Source organism: Balaenoptera borealis (assembly GCF_965194805.1).
Source record: "Balaenoptera borealis genome assembly, chromosome: 3".
Lineage (NCBI taxonomy): Eukaryota > Metazoa > Chordata > Mammalia > Artiodactyla > Balaenopteridae > Balaenoptera > Balaenoptera borealis.
In genome coordinates this window covers 22,641,040-22,660,926 of record NC_138866.1, presented here as the reverse complement: position 1 = coordinate 22,660,926, position 19,887 = coordinate 22,641,040, and the positions used below count along the sequence as shown (strand labels likewise).

The window sequence follows — 19,887 nt, the reverse complement described above, 5'->3', positions numbered from 1 at the left end:
CTATATTTCTGGTCCATACCTCTTCCCTGGGCTCCAGACCTCTTCACCCATCTGCCTGCTTGACAATCCATAGCCCTCATGGTCAACCGAGGATCCCCATTTCCCAGTCAGAACTCTTATTTCCTCCTGCATTTCCCTTCCCCATGTCAGCAAATAATGTCATCAGCTATTTAATGTTAAAGCTAGAAACCTAAGTGTCATCCCTTATTCCTCTTTGTCCCCATCACCCTCCACACCCAATCCATCTAAATGCTGATTATTTTATCTCTAACATGAATCTCAGCTCTGTCCATGAATGCTACATGTCCATTGTCACCACCATGTTCCAGCCATCATTCTCTCCTGTCCTTATGACCACAGTAGCCTCTTGTCATGTCACCCTGCTTCCGTTGTCATTCATCTCCTTCTAATTCTCTTTACAGCAGCTACAATAATATTTATAAACATGTAAATCAAATTACATTGCCTCTCCAATTCCTTGGATGAGTTCCCAATACATTTAAAATAAAATCTGGACACCTGCAGGCCCTAAATGATCCAATCTCGGTCCACTTCTTCAGTTTAGCTCATTCCGGTCTTCCTCATCATTATCTTCCAGCCATCAGGTAAATGCGCATCATTATTCTCCATCATAGTTCCATGTTTATTTCCTTCATAGGGCATGCAGTAGGCTTAAAAATAGCCCCTCAAAAGATATCCATGCTCTAATTCCTGGAACACGTGTCTCTTTATGTGGCAAACATGGACTTTGCACCTGTGATCAAGTTAAAGTTCTTGAGATGGGGAGATTATCCTGAGTTCTCCAGATGAGACCTAAATGCCATCACAAGTGTCCTTATAAGAGAGAGGCTGAGGAAGACATTACCATAAAAGAGAAGGAGGCAAAGTGACCACGGAGGCAGAAACTGGAGTGTGAGGCCACAAGCCAAGGAATGCCAGCATCCATTAGAAGCTCAAAAGGGCAAAGGGTAGTTTCCCCCCTAGAACCTCCAAAGGGAATGCAGCCCTGCTGACACCTTGATTTCAACTCAGTGATACTTATTGGCCTTCAGGAGTGTAAGAGAATATATTTCTGTTGTTTAAGTTTCCAAGTTTGTGGTCATTTGTTATGGCAGCCACAGGAAAATGATTCAGGTTTATCATAATTTGTGATTATTTTATCTATTTATCTTAGTTATGTTCTCCCTTATTAGTCTACAAGCACTATGAGAGCAGAATTACATCTGTCTCTATTGTTTACCATCATATGATCAGTACTTTGCCATTATAGTTCAATAAATATATTTTGAGTGAATTAATTTATCTTTCGATAAAGTGTTGCACTTTATTTTTTTTTTAATTTTTACACTTTATTTATTTATTTATTTATCTTTGGCTGTGTTGGGTCTTCTTTTCTGTGCGTGGGCTTTCTCTAGTTGCAGCAGTGGGGGCCACTCTTCATCGCGGTGCGCGGGCCTCTCACTGTCGCGGCCTCTCTTGTTGCGGAGCACAGGCTCCAGACGCGCAGGTTCAGCAATTGTGGCTCACGGGCCTAATTGCTCCGCGGCATGTGGGATCTTCCCAGACCAGGGCTCGAACCCGTGTTCTCTGCATTGGCAGGCAGATTTTCAACCACTGCGCCACCAGGGAAGCCCAAAGTGTTGCACTTTAAAGGACCATTCAAAGGTTTTACACCCAATCTTTGTCTACAGGCTGGGATCTCTAATATCAGTCAATGAAGCAGGCAACTTTTCTTCCTATCTCATCTCCACCCAACTCAAAGCCAGTCCAATCACCCACTCTGCAGTCCTCAATATGTACATCTTTCTCCAACATCACCCCACCTCTACTCTATTCCAAACTCCTAGATTCTCTTCCTGGACTAATAAAAACCCTTTCTAACTGGTTTACCCACTTCCCTTCTTTCCCCTTTCTAACCTGATCATTACACAGCCATTAGAATGAACTTGTAAACAAATTTGGTCACATAACATTATATTTAACATCCTTCAGTGACTTCTTTGACCAACAACGTTAACACAGTCTACAAAGATTTTTATTGTTTGTCTGCTCCTGCACTTAACACACATAAACCTGCACTTTATGTGTAAGCTTATACCTACCATGTCTTGAATGTAGCACGTCAAACAGTATGCTAAACATTGTAAATGGGTTAATTCATTTAATCCAGAAAACAACTCTGTAAAGCGGGTACCATTGTATGCTCATTTTAAGGATGAATAAATTGATCTGTGGTTGAGCAACTTAAAACAAAAAACAACATAGTCAATGTAGGAGAAACAAGGCTTAAACTTAGGTCTGTGTGATTCCAAAGTGCAAAATTCTTAGCTGCTCGCCTGGGAGATTCTTTTTTAATGCTGAGGTGTTTCAGATGTACAAAAAATATAAAAATAATATAATATAATCTGTTAATTCATCACTCAGCATAAGAAATAAAACATCTGAGATAAAAGTGGTGTCTCCTAAGTCCCTTGTCATATTCCCTTCTCTCACTAGTAGAGTTAACTAGTCTTAATTAAGAGCAATTTCAGTATAAAGTTAGGTTTACACCAAGAAAACCAATTAATCTTTGGAGGGAGGAAGATTTCTCTATTGCTCTAATTTACGCATGAGAAAAAAATGTACAGGGAAGAGTAGTTTGTGTAGGTCCCCTGCCTCTCTCATCTTCATTATATCAATGTAGCATTTAGATTGAGAAAACAGGTAATTGCACTGCTCATTGTCAAGCCTGATCCAATGCTCTTGGTCAATGAGGAGGTCCCTGTAAGCAGCCCTTTGGAAATTGCCTAATATTCCAGATACTTTGCAAGGCTCTTCTGACTAATGTAGCACTAGACCCTCCTGGGAATAGGGAACTGTTTCTGCTACATCTCCTTAATCCCACATAGGGCTAACTCAAACTTTGATAAGATTTTGGATGTAGTGTTTGTTTAGAATACTTGGAAACCAAACCTTTGAGGGAGTTAAGCTTCTTCAATTAACTGGCTGTTGGAAAAAATCAATTAGGTATAAATACCACACTATTTTTTTTGACCAACTAATGGGATTTTTGATACAAACAGGACATGGTTATAGAATCTATGGAACGCTCCTCAGGAATCTCCCTATTTAATTTGGAGAGAGTCTACTTGCAGAAAAAGACTTGCAGCAGATTGTTGTTTTCCGTGATACATGTATAAAACATTTGGTCTTGAATTCTCTTTCAGCAGCTGGTATTTTGAATCTGAGCTCTGGGTTGTACCATTAGTTCAAAAATCTTGTGATGCTGTTCAGTGAATGTGTCCATTGGCTATAATGCTTTCCCTATTTGTGCCTATTGGCTAATGCAACTTCTTCATGGGTTCCTCCATATTCCAAAAAAAATGTACTGGTTCTGTTAAGTGAAGTGAAGGCCTATCTAATTAAATGATTATTACATGTCATTCTGTCAGCTAGTTGGAATATGGAGTCACTCTGCAATCAGGATAGGTCTCTACATAGTTGCATATTTGTAAAAACACAGAAAAAATTGGAACATGAAATAATGAGCAGTTTCTTTTAACTACAGGCTTGAACTGAACCCTATTTGGTTTTTCTTCAAGTAAATTTTTCCTTCTTTTTGAATAATAACATTGAGTTTAAGATGAGGACTGGCTCAAAAGAAAAACAAAGAAAAGAGGAAGAAGGGAAATTTCCATCCATCCTCAGTAAATTAATAGCACTAAAAGAAGAGTCCAGTATGGATATTCCTCTAAGGAAACCTGAAAAAAATGCTTTTTAGTACATGTCTCTGGAAGGCCTTTTAAAAAGTCCAAGGACAGGCTGACCGTGGGAATGGACATGAGACAAGCCATTCTGGAAAAGTCAAGTGAACCTTACTAAATATCCCCAAGTCAAATAATGAGCATGGTTGGTTCTAGGCAGCTGCAGGTGGAAATGTGTCTGACATTGGTTACCAGTGTTTGCTCTTGTCTGGGATGCTTTCACGTTTGATTCCCTACCACCTTCCCCCCTCCCCTCCCCTCTGCCTTTTCTATTCCTTGCAGTCAAAAAAGATTTATAACGGAATGTTGACTTGGTGATCTCTTTCCAAGGCCCTGTCTATTTAGACACAATAATTTGAAGAGGAAATAAAACTAGTCATATTGGGAAAGGAAAACTAATAAAAAGGTTTTAGTCAGTCACTTAAAAGGAATAAACTGAATTCAATCTCTGTTTCATTCCCAAGATGGTTTGTGCATGTAGGCCAAGCCTGGGTAATAACGCAAGCTCAACAAATTAGGATTCTGTTCCTGAGAACTTCAACATGTAGCTCAAAAGCCCTCATATTGGGGTCCTTCACTAATAGTTGATTTGCAGTCATTTCTGAGGTGGAATGTGGCAGCTGGCTAACATCATGGGCTGGTGATAACACTAGCAAGTGACAAATAGCCTTTTGAATTTCAACTGTCAGATTGATGAAGAAAGAAGGATGCAGTTCAAAAAAACTTCAAGTAGGAATCTGGGTAAATTTTGTATTCAACATTCCCAATATTAACAAAAGAGGTCAAAGAGACTAATTAGCCATGGAAATTCAGTTATAGATTTACCCCTTCAGGAAACTGAAGTTGCTTCCTCAATACAGAAGGAGCCAATAAGCCAAAAACTCAGGAATGGTAACTTTCAACAAAAAACATTTTTAAATGAAAGTTGGCTTTTATATGTATTTCCTGGTGGAAAATATAAAAAGTTATATAGAAAGAACAAACATTTATTTAACACCCACTCTGGGTCAAGCATGGTACTGGGAAATTTACCTACATAATCCCATTAAATTGCCACAATAGTCCTATGAGCTCCTGCAAAAAGAAATAAAGGTCCTTAGCAGTGTCCCATTTTGGAGTCATACACAGAAAGAACTAAGTTACTTTCTAACAACACTTAATGAGATTAACCTTGGTGATAAAATGCAGTAGAGAACAGGTACATAGTTCTCACATCTGTTCTACACAGGGAAGAGTTTTGAACTTGAGCTGCACTCTGATGACTCTCCTAGTGGGTGAGGTACCAGGCAGTCCTGGGGGACAAAAGAATTCTCCAAACACAGTGGTAAGGAAGAGGTTATTTCAGTGGGAAAACTGTAAGAATTAAGCAGGCAGTTCATTTATTAGGATCCAAAGAGACTTGATTTGGAATTAAACTAATAGATAATTCTAAGACTCCCAAAGCTATTTGCCCTTTGATCTTCAAATGTGGATAAAAGATAGTTCCATTCAACTAAATTCATTGAAAACTATTTACTATGTGATACAGTGGGATCCAAAGTGTGGTTCTTTCTATCAAATAACTTGCTATATAGCTATTGTTTACAGTTTGTATGGGGAGTAGGTAGAATAATAGGAATCTGAGGGGAGAACTACAGCCTCCTCTTGATCAACTTAGCTAATGTTAAAAAAAGTTTAAACAGCTTCAAATAAGTAACTTTTAACCATCCCAGTAAGTTTTTCCAGTGAAGTTTCCTAATCAAATCATTCAGCAATTTCAATATTTAATAGATAAGGAAACTGGGACTCAGAACAGTGAAGTGACTTGCACATTTTACATGGCTTCTCAGAACTAGGATCCTCTTTGTTGCATCCAATGTGGTTTCTTCTATACCACTCGGCCTCACTGGGCCAAACTTTTTCTCAACCCATTTCTGAACCATAATCAATTATGTAAAACTATGGCTTAATGTATTTATTTACTTATAATTTTAATGTGTTGAGCAGTTGTTTCCGTGACTGTCCAATTCAGCCCAAATGGTCAACCTTATAGTCTTAGGTGGACCAAGCTTCCAAGACTTTTCTCATGGCATTAGGAACATGTCAGTGTGTAAAGTTGTTTGTCAGAGAACAGCATGAACTCACACTCAGCCTGTTTGGAAAGATTCTTATAACTAAATCTGATAATGGTGTCAGTGCTTTGGCAGCAGGGCCACAAAAAGTTACAGGTCAAATCCAATGACTTATTACTCCATCTGGAGTTCCCTGATGAGAGAGAACATGTTGTGTTGCCATGCCTATATGAGATGAAGGTATAATCATTTTAACAGTAAAAGACCAAAGGCATTGGGCAATATTAATTAGTAACTATTAAGCAATTGCTACCTTGGATTTTGGCCTGAGTGTTGCATTGTCATTAAAGTATACATGAATTACACGGCTTGGATATTTTGATATAATCAAGACAGTAATTTGTCCTGCATATTGTTTTGAGGCCACTACCCAAAGTATGGAGTGATATACATTTTTACAGATGGAGAATTCTGATAGATTTGAAGAAAAAAAAATTGGAACTCCATTGAGACTCTTTATAATATCCTTGAAACTTTTCCCTGACTCATGACTTTAGGATAAAAACCAGGCATCCTTGTTCAAAATGTTGATGCCTTCTGAATGAATTGGACAGCAATTGTTTATCTTGGATAATTATCTCAACACTCAGCAGCCTTTGATACCACTGGGCCTGACGTCTAACTAAGGTGACAATCATTTTGGAAGAGGTGAATAGATTTCACGACAGTGGTTTCTTTCACATTTCTTGGAAAGGATCTAAAGTGAGGTACTGGAAGATTGGTTATCTATCTAAAAGAGCAGTTTATGCCTTTCTTAATCATCACATGCATCAAGCTATTAGGAAAGAGAATGAATGAGGGCATTGAGTGGCAATCTCACTATTGTCTCAAAGAGGAGCTGCCATTCAAGCTGACGTTGCTACATTTGAACTCCTACCTCACTTTCTGCCCTTCATCTAATATAATGTTCTCCTCCAAGTCTGCTCTATATACTCAGTCCTCTTCAAAGATCACTAGAAATTTTACCTTTTCCATAACGTCTAAGTGTGATGCTCTGGCTAGGTAATCTTCTTGCCTAGCGCATAAGAGTAAGCAGTCGTTTTGATTCTCTTTGTATACTGACTTTGTTAAAAGTGTTTTAAAATGTATAATTAAATATATCTTAGTTATATTTTATTAAATATATGTTAATAAAATTAAAAAATTCTTAAAACAAAATATTAAAAATATTTTTAAAAGATAAACAGGATAATGATTTCTTTATAATGTACTTCTTTAAAGTACATGGTTTCCCATATTTTTTCCTGCATCAAGATGAAAAGAGCTTCTAAAAGCATCAAAAGCTAAATAAATGTCACTGTGGTTGTAATCTATGCTGATACTTAGGGAACAAGACGGACTCTTGGGGTTCCTTTAAGACATTTGTGTCTATGGGCCAATTGATTAATTATGTTGTCATGGAACAATCAGCTATTCAAGTCATTATGGTTTGGTGATTTAGCGCGTGACTTCTGAAGCCTTATTGCCTGGAATTGAAATCTGCTTCCTTCACTTTACAGGCAACTGGTCTTAAGCAAGTAAACCAACAGCTCTGTCTAGCCTTCCTCATCTTCAAAATGAGAACAATAACAAGGTCTGCCTCATTGGATTATTATAAATTAAGTTAATATAAATGTTTATATTATATATATTGTTATATTGACACAAGAGAAGTGCTCAGAACAGTGTCTGGCACAAAGTAAGAACTCAATAAACAAGTTGTTGTTATTCTCTTGGAACTAGTTCAACTTCACTCACCTCAGATCAGCACTTTCACTTCCCATCTACCTCATCTTACTGCTAGATTTCTCTTCTGATTTACCCATGCCAACACCTCACCCTGACTCATAGTACTGCAGAAACTCCTTAGTACCACAGAAACTTCTTAAAGACCACATCCTTTACTTCTTTGCGTTTCCCACATGACTTAGCATTATATTCAGCATAGAGTGGGTGGAAACAAAGTATTTACTGGACAAATTGCCCTGGTTGTCCCCCAACAATAAATTGTCAGTCAGGCATACCTCCCTCTCTGGTGCCTTGGTGAGATGACCCAGTGACACCTTGAGAATTATTAAAGAGATGTTATAAGCAACATGACTCTAATTAAGCCATTAAATCTTATAGGGTGTGATCTGTAATAATATTCATTACTTTGTTCTCAGTGAATTATTGGGCAAAAGGACAAAGGCCAAGAACACATGTGAAGCTATATGCCAGCTAATAGACTCTGATATTCAGATTATGAACTACGATGGTCAAACTGTTCTTTTGGAAAGAATAACTACATTATTAATAAGAGGTAAGCTGAAGAGGAATCAAATTACAAATTTCACTGACATGTAGCCGAGAATCCAGTCTACCAAAATATTTACTTTCTACATTACCTACCTACTTGCATAAGCTGAGAAAATAGCAAAAAGTAAACATGTGGATAATTCAATTAATGCTGAAAAAAATGAATTAAAAGTGTTGCTCAGCAAAAGTCATGTCACTTTACCACTCTCCAGTTGGTTTCTTTTTTTTTTTTCCTCATCTATATAGAAACAGAGGAAAGGTCAACTACTACATGATATATAGGGTTTTCCTTCCAGCTTAAGCTTTCCATGATTCCAACCTTGACCAGGCAACCAGAAACAGACTATGCATTATCCTTTTCAACTGCTTATGCTGACATGGTCCCTGGCCATAGGAAAATAAAGTAAGACCTAGGGAAGTGAAAATGAGTCTTGCAGGAGAAGAACCCTAAGCCACTCATTTAGTACAGATCTAGTAATAACACTTCCAAAAACAAAAACAAAAGAGGAATCCTCTTACTAGTTAACCTTATCTCTCTAAGGTTCTAAGCCAGGCATCTTTAGTGGTGTTGACAAATAAATATGAGAAGTACATGGTGTATATTTTTTTTAATTTAAAAATGATATTTTTGAAAGTTTCTATCTAAATCAATGTTTTATAAATCCAATCAGTTGAAATGTGTTAGAAAAGTTTGCTATTTAAAGCAACTCTATAATGATTCTTTCTATGTAACGCATGATTGACAGCTCATATATATGATTGAAATATTCACTTCTTTCATTAAGCAGAGTGCATCTCTACCAGAAAAAGTAGTTCCATAATGCCAGGGCTTCTTATCAGGTTTATTCTTGCCTTTGTTTTGTGAGGATTAAGCAAGTTAACATACATAAAGCCCTTCAGAGAGAGCCCAACGGGAGTAAGCATTCAAGAAATGTCAGCTATTGTTATTCTTGGTGCTTTTTTTTTATGGTAGTATGTCCATAAATTCCCAATTATTCCCTAGTGAGGTGGGTTGGAGAAATCTCTTTCTTATTTACTCCTTTTCTTTGAACCTCCCCTCACTACCAAATTCTCCCTGAAGCAAGTAAAAGCTCTAACTGGAAAAACAGGATTCAAGCAAATTCTTCAGAGGATTTCACAATCACATTTAGCTCAAGTAATGCATAATTCATCATACTGAGTTCATATTTTGGCTAAGACAGAAATGCAGCTATTAGCCTTAGTGATATTAACTTAAGGTGTAAAATCACACTTTTATTTCTATGTAGCCTTTTATTGTCAGGTCTAATTGCTTATTTATTTGTTTATCTGCCTTATCACCTATAAAATTGTTTTATGTTTATGTTTTTTTTTTTAATTTCACAAGTGTTTTTGAATTCTGAAAATTTTACAGCTTAACCCTATCCACCAATTCTACCAATTTTTCTTTTTTAGCATGCTACCAATCCTGATATAAAGTACAAAAAGAGGCAGTATAGAATTAAAAGATGGGTTTGGGAATCAAAATTTAGTCCTTTCATTAATCATGAGGCCTTAGGCACATTACTTATTTTCTTCCAGCTTCAATTTCCTCATTTCTAATATAGAGACAATAATAGTTCAGAGTTCATGGAGTTATTGTAGGGAATTAAATAGTTTAAAATAAATGTCAAGGACCTTGTACATGGTAAATTCTCAGTGCTTGTAATTCTATAAAAACTGTTGAGCTGGGCAGAATCTCAGAGGTCTTTAGAGTACCCTTTAACAGAAAATTATTAGCCTCAGCAACTATTCTTTTAATAAAAGAATAAATGAAAATATGATACATACACTGTTCTTTAAATACAGATATTTACTTGGCTCTTGTCCATTGATGCTCAGTTAATCTAAGTGCACACAAACACACACACACATTTAGGTAGCTATGTATTTACATGTGCATTTATGTAGACAACATGTATATTATTGGTCTGTAACTTCCTCTGAACACATTTAAGCATACATTAATGAGTCTCTTCTGAACTCAGAATTGGCCCAGAATGTCCTCATTAAAACTCAGATTTTCTATGATCTAATGTTTCCTACAGCTTTTTATTTATCAGTGTATATTCTTGATCCATTATCTGTTTGGTTTTTAGCACTTAGTATTTAAATCTGGACCCTCACCCCCATCGAAACTTTGGAAAGACCTTTCCCTTCCCATAATCATCTCCAATCCACCAGTTTCCAAATACATTAAACATGTTTCAAGGTCACTTCCAAGCCCTGCAGTGTTTGTTGGACAGCACCAAAACCTCTCTTGCTAAAAGTATATGAAAATCACCCAAGAATAGGAGAGCATCCAATTTACTGCCATATTGATAAACATTGGTTTTTACCAATGGTACAGGGTTGAGTAACCTACTGATATTTAGCAAATAATAATATCTTGTCCTTTATAATAAAGATGATGCTACTGACAGATCTTCACAACATAGATGTTTTAAATTATTTTTCTAGTATAGTAACGGATTATATAAACTATACATATTCTCCTTTTTAAATAAATTCTGCCCTGCCTACTTCCCATGTCCTGCCATCTCCACTCCATTCCTTTCATGACCAAATACACTTATGACAGGGGTAACTTGGGTAACTGGGGTTAAGAGTATAACACATATTCTCCAATAGATAAAACTTAACTGGCCCATATTGAGCTCATGATCCTGCCTTTGTTAGGAGCTTATACTCATTAATGAAGCTAACTGGCCTACACTTAATTGATATTAGGTTATTGAATAAATTGAATTAGCACTAGTATGAATTATAACAGGTAAGTTGGGTCTTAAAACTATTTATATGTCATGTCTATTTTTAAAATTCCTTTGCTTTCTACCTATTGTTATAGAGTTTCCTTTATCTACTTTGCTTATGTTTTTATTCTTTCTTACGAGAATTTTTTTAGTGATTATATTTATAATTTAATATTAAGTACTAAAGCTCTATTTCTTGATTCTTTTCAACATTAGGCAGTATTTATGCTAGGTAATATTTCCAGCTATGAAATATGACAACATTTTCTTCCACCTCTCCTTTCTTATCCTGTCAGATATTTATGTGCCATATTTTAATTTTATATTGTCAAGGTTTTTAACATTTACCTTCAATTTGTTATTGTAATCCCACTGTTGTTCAAGCTAAGGCTCATATTTAAATTGAGCCTACCTTTTCTGACAATTCTTACAGAGAATTTTATAATCAAGGGAGTTTCTTTCTTTTTCTTTTGTAATCCAGGAAGGTTCATGAGTCCTTGCATGCTTATCATTCTGTGGCATTTATACAAAACCAACATCTTGGCTAGGTATAGAATTGTTCCAACATATGTATGTGTGTGTGTGTGTGTGTGTGTGTGTGTGTGTGTATTTTATCTCAGAACTCCGTGATGACAATGAGAAAACTCTGAGACTAGATCACGCTTTAAGTTAAACTGCTCTTTCTGTTTCTATGTCTACAGGGTTGATCTCCCACCCCTACACCCTGGAAATTTTTGTCTTCCTTTATTTGTGGAGATTTTTTTTCTGTTTTATCTTTGAATATGTTTCCATTTCTAAATGTTCTGTACCTCAGATATACTATTTGATACTTTGATCTCCTCTAGCTTCCATATCTATCAGCTCTCTAATTATATTTTCCTTTGTGACATCCTCAAGCCTAAATATGTCACTGACATGATATTTTTCTGTTTTGAAATGCTATTAGTACTATACATTCTATTTTTTGCTGCTGTTTTACATGTAGTTTCTATTTATGCAATAGTGTATTTTTTCCTTAACCTTCTTCCTGAGCTTTGTCAGTACCCCTTCTATCTCCTAATATTGTCTTGCTATCTCTTTTAATTACTTTTATCTCAATTTTTTTTCAAAATATTTCCTTGTCTCTCTAATTCCTTGAGGGTATAAAGAGTATTTCGCTAGAATTTTCTTCTATTTCCTAGGAAGTTTATGTTTTTCTAAAATGTACCTTCATCTGCCCTTTAATATAAATTAGGTATCTTTCATCTTTTTGTTTTTGTAGCATTTGTGCCAAGTTTCTATTTTGATCCCTTCTGCTTATCATTCAGAACAGTATGGGAATGGGCAGTTGTTTGACCTGCATTAACTGGCTTGTCATTTCTGCACTTTTTTTCACCAGATCTGCTCTGTCCTCTGTCGTGGGGAGATCTTTCTGCAGCAGATCACTCAGATAAGTCTATGTGACTTGCAGGGAAGCACCTCATCACAAAGGCCTTTTATCTGATGATTTAGCGTTTCTCTCTGGTCAGCAGTACATGCCCAGCAATCATGTTCATTTTTCTCATGATCCTTCACACCCTTACTCCTTATTGTTCCAACTAAAAAAAAATTACATGGATCTATCAGGACCCTTACTTACTTTGAGAGGAATCTATACTCTGCTTAAGGCTCAGAGAGATGAATACTGGCTTTCAATATGTTCCTTCTATTTGATCCAAGTATCAAATAGTATAGTATCCTACTATACTTGATGGATGATTACAATTCATAGACTGTAATTGGGAATTTTAGTCATTTCCAAGTTTTAATACAAGTAAGACATTATATTTCCAAATTTAAGTTTTTGTGTTCATTGGGTTTCTGGCAAGGGGTAGCGGTAGGAATTAGAATGAACATGTCTTTACTCCAGCATATTTTGCAGGAAATCCTCTTTCCCTTTTAAACAGTTTGACAGCAGTCTGTTTTAGGGAATTTATTCTCACACATGTCAATCACAAAGCTTTTACTGAATTTAATTCAAAAAATAAGAATAGTATAAGCTACATTGATGTTTACTATCTATATTATATATCTATATTCCTGGTTGTGAGGATGGTCTAAATGTTTCCAACACTTAAAATATTAACTTCTTTTGGTATAAAAGTAATGCTGAAATTTTAGAAACATACATATATTGTAAAAAAGAGAATTTAAACCACCTATAATTTCACTACCCTATAACCAGTATATTTAATTCATTATAAGATGGACATTTTCTCACATTGTAACTTTTCTGAAATGGCATTTGCCTTACAATTGGTGGCATATTATAATTTCATTAGCAGTTTATTTTATATCTTACTGGTATATGAAATAATGCTGAATAATATTGCTGATGCCATCTTAGATTTGAAGAAATTTATTTTCTTCTGAAATATGTATTATTTCAAATCAAAATTGGGATCATATTTATGTAATTTTGTGGCCAACTTTAAATGAAATGAAACAATTTGAGCTCCTTGGAGGATCAAATAAAGCAGTACCACAGTATCATAATCCTTTAAAAATATTACATAATTTCATAAATGGGTGATCTAAACACCTACATAATTTAAAATAAAGAGAAGAATGGCATCTGTTTAAAAATCCAAAGGTCACTTAACTTCTCTAAGTCTCAGTTTTACTTATCTATAAAATGAACCTACTAATAATACCTACCACCTAGAGAAGCCCGTGCTTCTTCAATGAAGTGTTTACTTCAATGGGGCATATGTTAAATACTCAATAAATGTGAATCAACTGCATTTGTGTTACTAGTATCATTAGTGATAATCCTTCAGGGAATGGCACCTTTGCACTTAGCCTCAATAGAATGATTCCATTCTATTAACTTGACTCGCTTACTTCATGCCAGATACTAACTGGGCACTGGAAATACAAAGACAACCCCAACTCTTCTACAGGACCCTCTATGGACCAGTTTACTTTCAGAATCTCATTCATTTCTTTCGGTTAAATAGATCAATCTCCTCTGAGCGTTCACTGCTCTCCACTGGCCCCAGGCCAAATCTCTTTCATGTACATTACACTCACATATAATACTTGCCATTCTCCTCACACACCCTTTGTGCCCTATTTCTGCAACTCTCTTACAATTCCTTCTTCATCTGTAGTGCTCTTCCTCTTTCTTATCTCCAGAGGCCCAAATCTCTCCTAACCCAAAGAATATTTAGAATTAAGGAAGAGCTTCCTTATCATTTGATTTCTGTTCAAATGAAAAAAAGAGGAACAAGAACTAGAAAACAAACTAGTTCACCCAAGGTATTGTGCAATGCCATTCGCATGCAACTCTGCTTGCATCCTCCCTGAATCCAGCCACTCTGACGTCATTGCTACTTCTTCCATACTCCCTAGAGCATTATTTGCAATATTTCTTATCATATTCTGCATCATAGTATTTGTGTGCATGTCCTTTTTGGCCTAGATTGTGAGGTCCTTGAGGGTAGAAATGGTATGTTATTCATCCTTGTCCCTATAGCATCTGGCACACAGCACATGCTTAAATAAGTGGCTTTTGAATTGAATTACTTCAGTCACCTGACTCATAAGACCATTATCAGGGTTACTTATCCCTTGAAGTAAATCACTCCATCCACTTATTTGAAAAAACAATTAACAAACATCTGACGTTTTCATATATATGTGTGTGTGTGTAAATATATATATATGTGTGTGTGTGTGTGTGTGTGTGTGTGTGTGTATGAATCATATGTTTTCTAAGACTTTCAACAAAAATAGCCATCTCTTTGTGCTCTTTTCCAGGTCTCATCCTCAGAGGCAAACCCTTGCAACTCCTTTAGCTGTTCTTCTCTTCTTCATGCTTCCAAAGCATGTATACAGGGCTCTTGCCTATCTCTCCCATGTTATTAAGTGGAAGATGAGCACTGATCTTTTTATGTCTTCCCTTTCCCCCACACACATTTTGCCCCTCTCCAAAATTCCAATATAGTTCCCCTTAATTTCTCCTCGGGCTCTCTACCCTCTTGTTCCAATCTGGACTGTCATTCTTGACAGTTTCACAGCAGCCATCCTGGGGAATCTCACTTGATCACTATGTTGACTATTCCTTTTAGTCCTCTCCTGTGTTGGTTTCCATGTTTCCAGGATCTCAACTATTTGTATTTTTGGTTTGTTCTTTACCTTGGTGCATCATCTCTTCAGAAGTTTTCCAAGAAACTCCTTATAAAAAATAATACTTACTTTGGGGAGGAAAGTGATTACAAGTTTGACTTAGAATAGAATCTTAGGTTAGATATGACTATCCCTTAGAAATTTGAAGGCATCACCTGCCTTAAGAGGTTCTGATAGATTATGTGAGAGGTGAAAGATTGCTTGCCTGTGGATTGTAAGACACAAAGTCAGGTAAGATAACTGGAGAGATAACACTATAGGGGAGTGGTGAAGGGACAGGGCTGAACTAAAAGCCAGGCAGATTTTCCAAAGCATCATTGATTCAAAGATGAAAGAACATGGCAGGAAAGCCCGCTGAGAGCAAAGGGATTGGAAGTAGAGACTGTTACATGGAGCCAGAAAAAATGTCCTGGGGCAAAAAAAAAATACAAACTATTTCCAGCCACTTTCGATTTGGTGCCAGCAGCAGGCTGAGAGGGAACCTCTTCAGCGGCTGACCAAAATCTTGACACCTGGACCCTCTCCCACCCCAGTTTCATTTTCTTAGATGAGATTAGCTCAGCTCTCATGAATTCATATATGACCCTGAAACATAAAATGCAATCACACCAGGGAGCAAAGCTACTCATGTTTCCTTACAGTTGAGGCTCTTTCCAGTCCAGCAACTAAGGCCAAGAACAAGATGGCTCAAGTGCCGATTCAAATCATCCTGCCGAAGAGGGCCCTTTAGTTCTATATCATTAGGCAGCTGCTGACTCTGAAATGGGAAGGTTAGGGATGTTGGCCAGGCCAGCAGGAACCTCACTGGCTACTGAGAAGCCTGAACAGCAACCAAATGCAGAATTCTATGAGGATACAAAATTCCATTTGAATCAATACCAATAAATGATGCACATGGATACCTATCTTCCATTATGTACTTGCCCTGTGCCGCTGGAAATCTCTTCAGCCTTGGTATTAATGCACTACTTGGTCTTCTGTGGTAGTTGTGAACCTTCAGGATCATTCCCTAAATGGTGCCTTAATGTGCCTTTTCCGTTCATGGTGCAACAAAGTTTTCTACTCATAGATACCAGATAATATTAACAGGTGGAGCCCATCACCGATTGCTTCTAAGTAAAGTATGTTTAGATCTCTTGCCTCTTCAAAAACAGATGGGGTACATATCTGCTCCAAGAAAGGAAAATTCTTGTCACATGCAAATCCCTCACTTAAAGCTTTTTGCTTAGAAATAATACCTATCTGAGCTTTGGATATTTATGATGCTAAAAAAGCAATGGAGAAAGAAATCTCAAATAAGGTAAAGGAAAATCTGGAGGAGGGTTACAAAAGGGATGAGAACACTCTCCTGCCACCCAACTCCCCCATTGCTGAAAAGCTTACAGGGTTTTCCTACAGGCCTTGATTCACAAAGTGTGGTCCACTTGACAGCATTATCAGATCACCAGGGATCTTACTAGAAATTCAGGATCTTAAGCCCCATCCCTCCTCAAACAATATCTTCATGTTTAATAAGATCCCTAGGTGATTTGTATAAATATTAAAACTTGAGAAGCACTGCATTGCATCATAAGAGGAGGCATAGGTTGTCAGTAAGTTTCATTACTGGTGTTGCTTTTGATCATTGGGATGAGGTTGTATCTGCTAGGTTTTTCCACTATAAAGTTATTTATTTTCCCTTTGCAATTAATAAGCATTTTATACTGAGTTACTTTGAAACTACACAAACATCCTATTTCTCTTCATATTTTTCCCCTTAACTTTAACATCCATTGATGATACTTGACTGCAACAATTATTACTATGGTATTAACCAAATGGTGACTTTTAAACTTTTATTCTTGAACAGTTTTAGAATACACATATACCCCACACCTAGTTTCCCTATTACTAACAGCTTACAGTAATATATTTGTTGTAATTAATGAGCCAATATTGATCCATTGTTATCAACTAAAGTGCATAGTTTATTCATATTTTCTCAGTTCTACTTACCATCCTTTCTTATTCCAGAATCCCATCCAGGATTCCAGATTACGTTTAGTTACCATGTCTTCTTAGGTTCCCCTTGCTTTGACAGTTTCTCAGACATTTATTTCCACTATGACTTCCTAATTGATTAATTGGAATTCAACTTAAAGAACTGTCCTTTCTCCACCACTTATTTAATTGTTTATGTTTGTATGGGCTCATGGATATTTATTTTAGTTTACATATTTTAAGCCATTGTCATTATTATCTTTCTTTACACAAACTGTCTCAAATGTGTTTGGAATTCCTTCAGGTTGACTCCTTGAGATGAAACCATCCGTTTTTGAGCACTTTTTACTTTCTGGCATCATAAAATGTTTCAGGCTCATCATGTACTTTCCTGACCCGAGCCCTAAGTCAGACATTGCTCTGAGGAGTATGGATCCTCTAATTGATGAGTGGTGTTAGAAACCAAGATCTGGGGGGTAGGTGTTCTTTTTGCTACTGGGGTGTCATTACCTCTAGGCTCTCTCAGTGGCAGAGGTAGAAAATATATGAATGTATTCCAAACCATACATACATATATACCTATATCTATTTCTATGTAGATTAAAAATCTTGAGTTTATACTCAAATATAACTGAGTTTATAATCAGATATCTCTGATTCCACTCCAATAGCACAGGGTTCTCTTTAGCCTTCCGTTTTTACTTATTTGTAAGTTCTTTCTCTGGCAAAAAAACTTGGATTTCATTATCATATCATTGTATTCACTTACTTATTCAATCCTAGAATACAAATAAAGAAGTTGCAGAATTGCTAATCCATATCTCTGTAAACAACAAATTTACTAACTAAAGCACAAGAATTGTATGTAGTTCTTTTTAATCTTCAGCCTTACAGTATCCAGTTGAAATAGTGCTTTCCAAGGTTACTTAGCTTTTTTCTTCCCCACCCTCTTTATTGTGGTTATGCGGTTCATTTGTAATGCAGTTAGATTCACTTATCATTGCTTATATTCATTCTTGAGTTCTAGGGTATGGGAGTGTTTTGACTATTGAAGATTCCCACCTTCAACAAATTGCTAAAATTAGAGCAGGTAATATTCCCACATTCCTTGATATTGTAGAGTATTTGACAGGGAGTGAGGAATATTTAAACCTCTTTGATCAGCATATGATTATTAATATTTTTAAATTCCTATCTCAATACAATCCAAAGAAGCAAGTATGATCTAGTCCAGAAAAGAAAGGCATTCCTAATTTAGGCTTCCTCTAAAACAATGGTGTGCCTTCTCTCAGTAATTTAATGGAATTTGTAATCTGAATTTGTTCATCCAAATAAAACTTGGGGATGAAGAGAGGAGGAAGTGACAAGTCGATAAGCCATCAATGAGAAAACATATTAGACACGTTGAAATAAGACTGCAGAGTCAAAAGGAGTGTTTGTTAGAAAGTTCACAAGGCACTTATTCTCGATGGCAGCCAAGGCACAAATAAGTAAAAAATTAATAATTTATAAGAGTAAAATATACATCCTTTGGTCTGGATATCTAAAAGTCACTGTAACAGGCTGCAATTTTTTAGTGGACTCAAGGCAGAGTTTCAGGGTCCTAAGCCCTATCAAAATATTAATAGAGAGTTATCTCCCTTTCCCCTCAAAGGAGGTTGAAAACCTTCCTTAATTTGGGGCCCAAAAGATAATGAGCCAAGCCTGAATATTACCCTTTTGAGTCTTTTCCAAGGTATCTTTGGATAAGAGGCACTCTGGGGAGTGCCTCTTTTCTGTGTTCTTTCCTACTTGTCTCTAAATTCCAATAAATCTCTCCCCTACAGGTAAGAATTATGGTACATGATCTCTCTCACGTTCCTTACCCCAGTGTACTCAATGGTTAACACCATTCCAAAATTTTAGTGGCTTAACACAAGATATTTTTTATCTCACTCACATAGTCCTCAATGGTTGTGTAGCTCCATTAGGTGGCTTTTCTTTGAGTGATGACTCAGGTGCTTTCCATCTCATGCATCACCTCTCTGTCCTTGGAGACTTCTCTACTCAGGGACTAAAGGGGAAAAGCGAACGGAATGTTACAGAAGAGGGATTCATGGACCAGATCCAGAAGTGGTACACATCACTTCTGCCCATATTCCACTGACAGAACCCAGTCACACAGGAATGCGCAACTGCAGAGAGGATGGGAAACAAGTGCAGCTGAGTGCCCATAGGAGAGGAACAATGGTTTGATGAACAGCCAGACTGTTTCTATTGTAGGTAGTAAACGCCCATCTAGTAGATTGCTATTTTTGCTTAAACTCATTTGATTTACTATTTTATCACTTACAACCAAAGGTACAGACTAAGACTGGTCTTAGGTATAGTAATATAAGTTTGGACAAGGATAAGTCCTAAATTCCCCAGGTGATCACTCAGGTAATTGCAGTATAGATTTCATTATTCATTTTTGTTGTAAAAAAAATAAGAAGAAAGACTCAGAATATAAAGTAAGACATGGGGCTTCCCTGGTGGCGCAGTGGTTGAGAATCTGCCTGCCAATGCAGGGGACACGGGTTCGAGCCCTGGTCTGGGAGGATCCCACATGCTGTGGAACAGCTGGGCCTGTGAGCCACAACTACTGAGCCTGCGCGTCTGGAGCCTGTGCTCCGCAACAAGAGAGGCTGCGAGAGTGAGAGGCCCACGCACCGCGATGAAGAGTGGCCCCCACTCGCTGCAAGTAGAGAAAGCCCTTGCACAGAAATGAAGACCCAACACAGCCATAAATAAATTTAAAAAAATAAAATAAAAATAAAGTAAGACATGAAAGAGGTGGTAAACATACTTTTAAAAAGGTCATAATGTCCAGCAGAA

At 36.8% G+C, this 19,887-nt stretch overlaps 1 protein-coding gene across 8 annotated transcripts in view; it reads right to left on the bottom strand.

Annotated features, from left to right (window-relative positions):
- Positions 1-1,323: 1,323 nt before the first annotated feature.
- The window catches only part of DIO2 (iodothyronine deiodinase 2), a 111,741-nt gene continuing 93,177 nt past the window's right edge, over positions 1,324-19,887 (bottom strand). For all 8 annotated transcript variants that reach the window (XM_082384751.1, XM_082384752.1, XM_082384754.1 and 5 more), the window contains one exon: positions 1,324-19,887. This exon is cut by the window's right edge and continues 23,611 nt beyond it. The gene's annotated coding sequence lies outside the window, so the exon portion shown is untranslated.